The sequence below is a fragment of the Urocitellus parryii genome, chromosome 10 (genome assembly GCF_045843805.1).
Source record: "Urocitellus parryii isolate mUroPar1 chromosome 10, mUroPar1.hap1, whole genome shotgun sequence".
In the NCBI taxonomy this organism is placed as follows: domain Eukaryota; kingdom Metazoa; phylum Chordata; class Mammalia; order Rodentia; family Sciuridae; genus Urocitellus; species Urocitellus parryii.
The window spans coordinates 52,036,588-52,047,053 of record NC_135540.1 but is presented as its reverse complement, the minus strand read 5'-3'; positions in this window follow the sequence as shown (position 1 = coordinate 52,047,053).

Sequence of the window (10,466 nt, the reverse complement as noted above, 5' to 3'; positions counted from 1 at the left end):
TTGTCTGCTAGTTAAAAGAGGTGGTCCTATTCCAGAGCCTGAGCTCCAGGGGGTGACTGGTGGTGGCGAGATGGACCAGAGCTCACTCTGGGCTTCGGTCCCATGTATGTGGGTCTGGGTGGATCTGAGCTGGGCCTGAGCTCTGGTGGGTGTCTGCCAGTGGCAGGATGGGCCTGGGCCTACTCTGAGCCTGGGTCCTGCACAGGTCAGTGTGGGCCAGCCATATCCAGTGCTGCCCAATATCAGAATTGGGATGTAATTAAACATTGTCCAAGGGGTTCTATTAACTTTTATTTCATAGGTTAAGAGTATGTATTCAATAACTAATTCATTCAAGTATTTGAACTTCTTGGTGTAAGATTCTATATAACGCAAGAACATATAGACACAGTTCTTCCGTTTTGAGTTTGAAACCAAAATTTGGAAGAACCAAAAGGTAGAAGAAGTAAAAAAAGAAGAAATTAAGTAGGGAAGCTGCTCAGAAAAAGGCAAGGATACAGGGTAGTGAAAGAGGATACAAATATGGAGGGCCATCTTTTTCCAGGTTGTGTTGGATAGACAGTGGTGAATAGCATGCCACAGGGAACTTCAGTCTAAGAGGGTGACTTATATTTTAGAGGGCAGTTTATTCACTGGTCCTACTGAAGATTCATCCCTGGAATCTTGGTCTGTGTTCTTCTGTGGTGGTCTTAATAAATATTACGAGTTCTTTTAATATTACATTCTAAAGATGAAGCCTATCTTGGTCCATTAGGGATACTATAGCAAAACACTATAGACTACTTATAAAGAGTGACATTTATTTCTAACAGTTCTGGAGACTGGATAGTGTAAGATCAAGGCTCAGAAGGATTCAGTATCTGGGGAGAGCCGAGTTCCAGATTCATAGATGGCACTTTTGTGGTGAAAGATGCTAGTTATAATACTCTTGAGGTCCCTTTTATTTTATTTTCATAGTACTGGGGTTTAAACCCAGAACCTTGCACTTGCTGGGAAAACCCTTTACCCTCAGTCCTTGAGTTCCCTTTCTAAGGGTGTTAATCCCATTGATGAAAGATTTGTCCTCTTGACTTAACCACCTACCATAAGCCTCTTTGAATACCATCACCTTGTGGTTTAGGATCTCAGTATATGAATTTGGGAGGACATTGGCTTTCAGATTATATTAGAGGCCTCAAGCCTGGGATGCACACTGGCAGATCTTAGGCAGATCAGCACTTCATTCATCCTAGCATTTTCTGTGAAAATAACCACAACGTCTGGAGTAAATTATTTCTGAAGCGTTACAACCGTGTGGGAGTCTTAGCATTCACATTACCATTCTGCAGAGACACCAAATGAATGTATAATGAATGTGGCACTTATGCAGTTCACATATTTGCATTCGAAGTGAGACTATTTTAAAAGATTATGTCCAAAATGTAGTTTGACTTCTTTTAAGAATTTTCTATCTCTTTATGTATATACTAACAATAAAATATTTTCCAATTTTGATTTCCAGTGCACTGGGATGTGTGGCAAATGTCCAGTGTAGCAGAAAAACAGTAATTTTTTTCTTTATTGTTGTTATTTATTATTGAAACATGCTTCATTAAGCAGTCCCTGTCTCATTACTAAAACAACTTAATACGGTTTCACATGACTAATGGTTTTCACCAGCATTTATCACTGAACTGTTTTCTACCTAAGAAATGAAATTGGTGTTCTATATAAATGCTTTATATGCTTGGATAGGAAATCTTATTACCAAAAAGGTATATGGTAAGTTTTAGGAAGAAACTAATTCATGTCAATCACTAAAATGGTAGATGTAGAGAGCTACATGACAATCATAGTAATGTATTCCTTATCATTCAGTAGATTAAATATCTACTGTTTTCTCTGCTATTGGTCAATCAGAAATAAATGGAACCTCAATTTTGACTTGCAATGATTAAAATGAGCATTCCTGCCTGGGGAAGTACAAATGTGCAGTGGGAAAGATCCTGCATAGGGAAGAACTCAGGAGCACTGGAGTCTAACTAAGCTGTGCTATTTAGAGGATTCGGTTCTTTCATCAAAGAAATGAAAGGAATGCTGATATTTCTTTGATTTGGCTTCAAGTTCTAATATGATGCCCACATACCTCCTATCACAAAGCATCTCTTTCACATGTTAAACAAAAAAAGGAATGAAGATATACACAGCATTAGCTCACCATAAAATGTTAGAGGAAGTCTACTGGGAAAAAAACCCAGCTCTGAGAACAACTAGCTTTGTCACATTGTGCAAGATATTTACTCAGTAGTGCATAAAGTTATTTTCAGTTCTAGGATTCTGTGGTCTCAAGAATGAAGTACAATTAGATAGAATGTGGGCATATAACTCTACCTAATGTCATCATAATCAATTTTAGATATAGGAAGGTGTTGGGAAACTTGGGTTTCAGGGGTTTTATTTTTCTTCTTTAGTATCACAAGGTAGATGTTGAAAGAAACATTTTTATGACTTTTTAAATTACCTTTTGAGAGGACATTGTTAAAGTTTGAAGTGGTGGAGGATTATTACTCTTGTCCTATAAATCCTCTCTGAGTCTAGAACTAGTTGAGAAACAGGTAAGGATCAAATGGTGAGTGAGTAAGCCTGGATTGGAGTATATAGCTTAGTAATTTCCATAGCAGTGGAAAACTTTTTATTATTTTCCTCTAAGCATATGTTTTGGGATGCTCTGTAAGAATAACATAAAGGAACCAGACTCAGAAGTACTGGCTCATCTCGGCTGAACCTAGCAGTTGAGATAGGGAGAAGGCATTCCAAGAAGGGATTTTAGTCCTTCATCTGTGTGCATTTACCACCTGAAGTTACTATCTGGAGGACATGGCCAGTGGCAATGAGAAATGAGAGAAGGGGGAAGCCAGTTTAAAAATAAAATCTGAGGCTGAAGATCTGGAAAGAATGTGGGTCTGAATACAAAGCTCTCCAGTGAGTTTTGTTAGTCCATGTTCCCTTAGGGGCCCAAAAATATTTTCATGGGGACCAGTCTGCTCTGTTATCCTAATGGAAGCTCTTTTCTTTCTGTAGCTATGAAAGAACAAATATAGAAGGACCAAAGTCCCTCATTTCAATCTGCCTAATCATCTGTCTCCTCTCTTTTTTGGGAAAACACAGGATACCTGTGTAAACTGAAGTAAGTGTTATATTAAAAGCTCTTTTTGGAAATATGAGACTGGGATGTTGGTAGTATTTCTCTAACATACTATTTCTCTACTTGGTGGGGGGAACAAATATTTACCCAAAATACAATTTTGATTAAAGTAGAATATACTAAAGGCAAAACTGGTTTCTAGGAACAAGTGCATGTGTATCAGTCAGAAACCTTTTTTTTTTAATCTTAATCTAGAGCAAACATTCAAATTCTTCTCTATGTAGTCTGATCTTCTTCCAAAGGATCACTGGGGAATGAGTTAATATTAGGGTTACTTATGGAGGTCAAAGGGTAGCTTAGAGGCCCTAATTACATACAGAGAGATATTTTTCTGGGGGAACTACCTAATATGCTGCTAATCATCTCTGCTCTGTTTGTTCTTTACATTAATATAATATCTAATAGTATAGCAGATCATTGCTAGATTAGTTTACATGGATGAAGCAGAAATCATGGGATTTTGGGGGAGTGGTTGAAATATTGATCTTTTAAAATAGAGGTGACTTCAACATGGTATTGCTTAGAGAGAGAGGGGAAAAAAAAGCTCTCACCTCCTGAATGCCACTTTGCCACTTTACCTGTCCTTGTGAATGAACTTCATGGACAGTCTCCCTGGCTTCCTATTTTTCCTATGTACATCAGGAAAATAAGATTAGATTTGTGTCAGAGCCGGGCAACAATACTGAGAGATGTTTGTGGATAGAAGACCAGGAAGCCAACCATAGAAAGTTATCTGGAAATCTGAGGGCTAGAAATGAGAAGCCTGGGTAAAACTTAAATGAAAGTAGGATTTATAATAGTAAAGCGGAGAAGACTGCCAATTCAAGTACATCTATGGCTATTGCTTTTTGATAACACTAAAAATACAGAAGTGGCCTTGTAGTATACCAACTAAATGCAAAGAAAAACCATCAAGCCAGGTGCTATTCCAGGTGCAGCAAAGGTGGGGGTGGGAGGGTGGAGATGGAGCAAGGAAGAAGACAAAGCCCTCTTTTATTGCTGTCTGGAGTTGTCTTGCCTGGCTTAGAATCTTGGCTCATTATGTTATCTTGTTTAAACTTGCTATGCCTCAGTTTCATCATCTCTCAAATGAGGTTAAAAATACCACCTACTATTCTAAGAATGTGTATGTTGGCTATGGTATGGTAAAGTCATTGCAGCCACAGGAGGAAACAAGAACAAGGCTTGCAAAGATATCTATTGACAGAGCTCAGAAAGGGAATCAGCACATGACACACAGGGGAAAGCACCTGTGTCATGCAGGACGCAGAAGAAAGGAACAAGAGGAAAGCCAAGGTCAGAACCTTCCTTGAGGTTTCTATGGAAAAGTGAGAGCAAAGCAGAGCAAACAGTTTAGGATTAGCCAGTTTGACTAATTCTAGTGGGCTTTAGTCTACAGGATCACTAATTGCTTGGTAACTGGGATGATTTAGGACAGGGGAAATATTGGTTTGGCTTGTAAGAGTTAGATAAGGAGGTTGGGTCTACAGATGCAGAAATGCTTGGTTTCTATTTGAAAACTGTGCTCTTGGCCAAGCCCTTTACTATCATCTTTCAGAATTTACTGGCCCTAGGAAGCCTAGGATGGGTGGTCCCTCCTAGGTCTGTGAGGCTCCTAAATGCCAGAGCATCAAGAACACAGACAATATAGTTTGTGTAATTAGCTTGTGATGTACAAATAGAGAATCTATGAAACAGAGCCTGAGAAAATACAGAATGCATACAATATTGTGCGTTTTAATGATTTAGTACATACAAAATAGTCCCATGTCCAAAATTGGTCACCTGTTCCCTGTCTGACTTCAGGGGACATGGAGGCATAAGCAGAACACAAAGAATACTGGAGGAACATATTTGTGTCTTCCATGTAGTCATGGCCCAGAGCAAGTCAATCTTTATAGAGCCTATAAGAGGTTTGGAAAGCCATTGAAGTTAAAATGAATAAATAAATAAATAACCCCTGGTGACTATTCTAGAATAATCTGAAATAATTTATATATCTGCATTATTTTACAGCAGGTGATGAATTTTATAAAATGTATAGGTGTATGAAATATCAAATGGAATAAAAGTTATTTACAACAATTTAAAAATTTAATTGGTTTGATTGGCATTTTCTTGATATCCAGAATGAAATGCAGATATAAAAGAAAATATACTATAATGAGATGTTTTATTTTACATGAAAGTGGAGATCAGCAGTTTCTTCGGTTGATGCAAGTTGGAGTCACACTGCACCACGGATTGTGTGAGCCTCCAGGAGGTTGTGGGTGCCACTGTGAGGGACACATTTTACCATCACTGATGCCATGTCTGTGAACCTGAGTTAAGTGGGAAAATCAGATTTGCATCTACAAGTCCTGGGTTTGGGTCTGTCTTTGCGACTTCCTGGATGTGTGACTTTGAGCCAATTCCCGTATATCAAATAAGAACAAAGTGATTTGGCAGGCTGGTTGTGGGGTTTCAATGAGATGTTTCTGAAAGTATTTCCAGTGAGAGTTCATTTCCACTCTCCTAGCTTCTTATTCCAGTCAATAACTGCCCTCCATATATCCCCTGATTTCTGGTGAAGTTCACTAGGAAGGTACATAATTCACTCCTTCCAGTAGTGGAGACTTAGTTCTTAGGATATATATTTATATATTTTTATATATTTATATACTTTATATATAATATATAATCTCAAAATTTTGCATTCTGACTTTACTCCAAGACTGTTTCTCATCATTAAAATAGGAATAGTGATAGCATCAACCTGTTGTCATAATTAGACAAACTTATACAAGTAAGACGTTTTAGCTCAATACCTGACACATAGCAACCATTTACTGAGTGATTATTATTATTAGTCTCACTTTATGTGTACACATAAAGGAATTTGATCTTCTGGGATTCAGACACTAATCTATGTCTCTTTAAAAAGAATCAATGAGAAAAAGTAGAAGGGGTGACTAATGCTATTAAGTTATTAGTGGTCAAAAACTGCTATAAAGGGACAAATGGATGTTTCATATTTTCAGCAGGGTTCTGTGGTAGCTCAGTGTGTTTCTTGGAGAAAATTTAACACTAATAAAAACTGATCTAAAAAAATTCTTACATTTCTTGATTAACAATGAAGTTTTATTGTCAAATTGGCAACTTAAAGTAAGGATAAAGAAACTATTGTTTCACTTAGATGGAAATTAAGAAAAATACTAACAGCCAAATAGGTAACAAGTAACTTCATTTACTAGGCATTGAGGTAAGTGTCTTAGGAGATATGACTGTCAATAACTAATAGTTACCCTGAGTAAATGTACTCAATGCAATTAGAACAGTCTGGCAGGTAGTCAGAGCTCAAAAATAGAATTCCTTCTTACTCCTTGAAAGAAACTTTTCAGTGTTGTTGGGAGATAAATACATATGGAAGGTAAAATTCATTACAAAAGAAGGTTTTTTAAAAACCCTATAATTTGATTAATACCTGCAGGGAATGCTATAGGAATTCAATTGGCTCACCCTCAAGAAATGCTTCTTGGGAAAGGTAGGATTTTAATGTTTCTGTGTGCCCCAGAAGTTGTGAGATAATGCCTAGTAATTAGCATAAGCTTGAAGCTAAATAGCTGGAAAAACACATTTCAGGACATTGCAGATAAAATCATATTTCTATAAAAAGAATCTGCTAGGTGTTTGGCTGACAAAACATTAACCATAAAAGGATAGTTTAATGGATTTCAATCATTATCTATACACAAAATCATAGCACCAAGTTTATGTGCATTGTTAATCATATGCTGTGAACCCGGTAAGAGAAAATGTGACAAAAGCATCAGATGTTTTTTTCTTTTCTGATTTTTGAATTGTGATATTTGATTTTTGAGCGTCACTAAAAAAAGAGTGGATTTTATTGGAGCAACTCCTCTATGGGAAGGGCATGCTCTTGTTGGAGAAACAAAATGATACTTCAGTGAATGCTTTATAAGTCACCAAATTCCTTGCTTTTTCTTTTTAAAAATTTTGTTAATGTAGTATAGTTATCCATATTATAATACATAATGGGGTTCATTTTGAAATATTCATGAATGCTCCATTTCAATCGTCAGTACTACCCCTTCCCTTTCTTCTCCCCCTGGTTTTCTCCCTCTATAGGTCTTCCTTCTATTAATTTGATATTTTTAATTGGTGCATTATAGTTATGTATAAAAGTAGAATTCGTTGTGATATATTCAAACCTGAACATAGCATAGTTTGGTGGATTTCATTGTGCAGTTCCTCCCTTTCCCAACCCTCCTCCCTCCCTCCCTCAGCCCCCTTCCTCTCCTCCACGGTTCTCTCTTCTATCCATGAGCTCTTCCTTTTAAAAATTTCTTATTTTTCTCTAGCTTCCACATAGAAAACATTTGACCCTTGACTTTCTGAGTCTGGATTATTTTACTTAACATTATGATCTCCAGTTCCATCCATTTACCAGCAAAAAGACATAACTTCATTCTTCTTTATGGTTGAATGAAACTCTATTGTGTATACATACCACATTTTCTTTATTCAATCCTCTATTGAGGGACACCTAAACTGCTTCCATAACATGGCTATTGTGAATTGGGCTGCTATAAATATTGGTATGTATCTATTACTATAGTGTGCTGATTTTAGTTTTTTTTTAAAAAATACCAAGGAAGGGGCTAGCAGTGTTATATGATGGGTCCAGAGAAAGAACTCTGAAAATAGTGAGTGCTTTATAAAATGACAAGTTTTCTTGCTATTTCTAATATTTAAATTCTGGATGACGACATATCCCAACCCAGAGGATTCTTTTGCATATATTTTTATTGGTGTATTTTAAACCTGTGGTCACTTTTTAAATTTTAAATTATGTTAATGATGCAGTTGTTTCCTAAACTATTTTAAATCAATCCGTCTTTAAATATATTGAAAACTGACATACATTACAGACATGAAAAATTTAAGAATACAAGGATATTCATCAAGGTAAGTGGTTATAAAATAAATGTATAAAACAAGTAGCTTTCTGATATACTATGTTCTTATGTAGAAAATATGAAGGGAAAGCATTTTGTTTTCACTTACAAGTATCTAATATTTAAAAGTAATTGACAGGAAATGTCAGGAACTAGATGAATGAAATCATAAAATTCTATAGGATAGTATAACAAAAAGATTTGAGAAGATGACAAAACATTTGAAGAAATGGAGAAATACCTTAGAAAAAGTAAGCTTAATTTTTTGAAAGTCAATTTTGTTTGTTTATGTGAATTGTAATATCACGGAAAATCCCCCTTTGTGGCAAAGAAGGAAAAGAACTTGACAAAAACATTCTAAATTTTAAATTGAATAAACACATAAGACTAGCTGGAGGAATTCTGGAAAACAAAAGTAAAGTATTGCTTTACCAGGTACAAATGCATCATAAAATTTCTCAAATTAAAACAATGATACTGATTGAAAATACCTATCCTTGGACCCAAGTATGTTCAGGGATTTAGCATATTAGAGAGTTACCATCTTGATTGGTTGGGGAAAATGCATTAGTGGAGAAAATGTTTGTGCAACATAATCACTTGGGGAAAATATCATTCTTATGGTGGTCTTTTATGTTGTTCATCCTTGTTAAAAATAAGAAACTTCAAAAATGACTGAAGAAAATATGGGGATTTTAAGCATATTTAAGCATATATTAGGGTAAGAACGACTTTTCTAAGCATGACATGAAAGGCCAAAACAAAAACAATAATTAATAAATATAATTCTAAAAATTAAATACTCTGAATAGAATAAACATTGCCAGTGAGGTTGAAATAAAAAGTATTTTTCATATGTGACAGAGGCATGCTATCCTGAATATACAAAAATCTCTTACAAATCAATACAAATGTATACCCCAGCAAAACCAAAATTCAGCATACATCAGAAAAATTTTGTTAGTTCAAGATAATTAGTGGCACACCAAGATCAGAAGAGGAAGAACATTAAATATGACATGAAAGTATAAAACAGAATTCTTAATAGTGAGTTAATAAAAGTTTTGTTATGCTGCCAAGTATCTCAAACTTTACTACATTGTTTATAGAAATACTTATCTTTGTTATGTACTGAGTATGATTCTAATCTTCACTGAAAATCTTTCTTAATTGAACTTTAAAAAATACTTAGGCAAATAGGGTATTTTTTGGTTTGTATTTGAAAAGTACAAGAAATTATACTAGCTTCAGACATGGTTGAATCCAAAGATATAAACTTTGTTATCAAGACTCAAGTTTGTCTAGCTATGGCTTAGCTTTCCTTTCTCTGCATCGGCTTCATTCTTTGATGAGCACCTCTATGCGGTGGACCCTATCAGTTGGAGCTTTGTCACTGACAAAACTAAGCCATATCAGTAGACAGGTTCCTCTTCTTCCCCTACTGTTACATTCCTAGGATTAAGTATCATTACACCAGTGTGAATCACATGAGTATTTCTGAATCAATCATTATGGTCAAAGAGATGAACTATGCTCATTGGTGAGGTATGAATTACATATCCATGCAGAAGTCCAAGACTGTCGTTGACCATCTGAATCACATGGACTGAAAATAGGAAGAAGTTTTCCCAAGAAGCATCAGGAGGTTGTTACAAGGAGATGGAATAAATAGTGGACAGTAAATAAACTTTTGTTATCTCAAATCAGTCCTTCTGTATATTAATCTATAGTTAAGATGAAGTTAGGAAAGCAAAAAAAAAAACCATTTGGTATTGTGAATGAACAAGTAGCTCAATAATATATAGAGATCCTTTTATTTTCCCTCAACAATATCTTACAAAACTACAGTACTGTATCAAGACAGGAAATGGACATTGGCACCGTCAAGATACAGAGAATTTCCATCATCACAAGATCTTATTTTTGACCTTTTATATGCATACTCATTTCTCCTCTGTCCTTCTCCCATACTAAACCCCTGGAAACCACCAATCTGTTCTACATTGCTATAATTTTGTCATTTCAAATAATGGAATCATATAGTTTGTAACCTTTTGGGAATGCTTTTATCACTGAGCATGATTCTCTGGAGACTCGTCAAGGTTACTGAGTGTACCAATAGTTTTTTTTTTTTTTACTGGGTGTACTATAGTGTGTTTAACCATTTACCTGTTGCAGGACACATGGGGTGTTTCTGCTTTTTAGGTATAATGGAGTTGCCATAAACATTAATATACATATTCCTCTGTGAACATCCACTTTAATTTCTCTAGAATCAATGTGCAGGGTGAAATGTAAGTTGGTTTAAATGAAAATTATTTCAT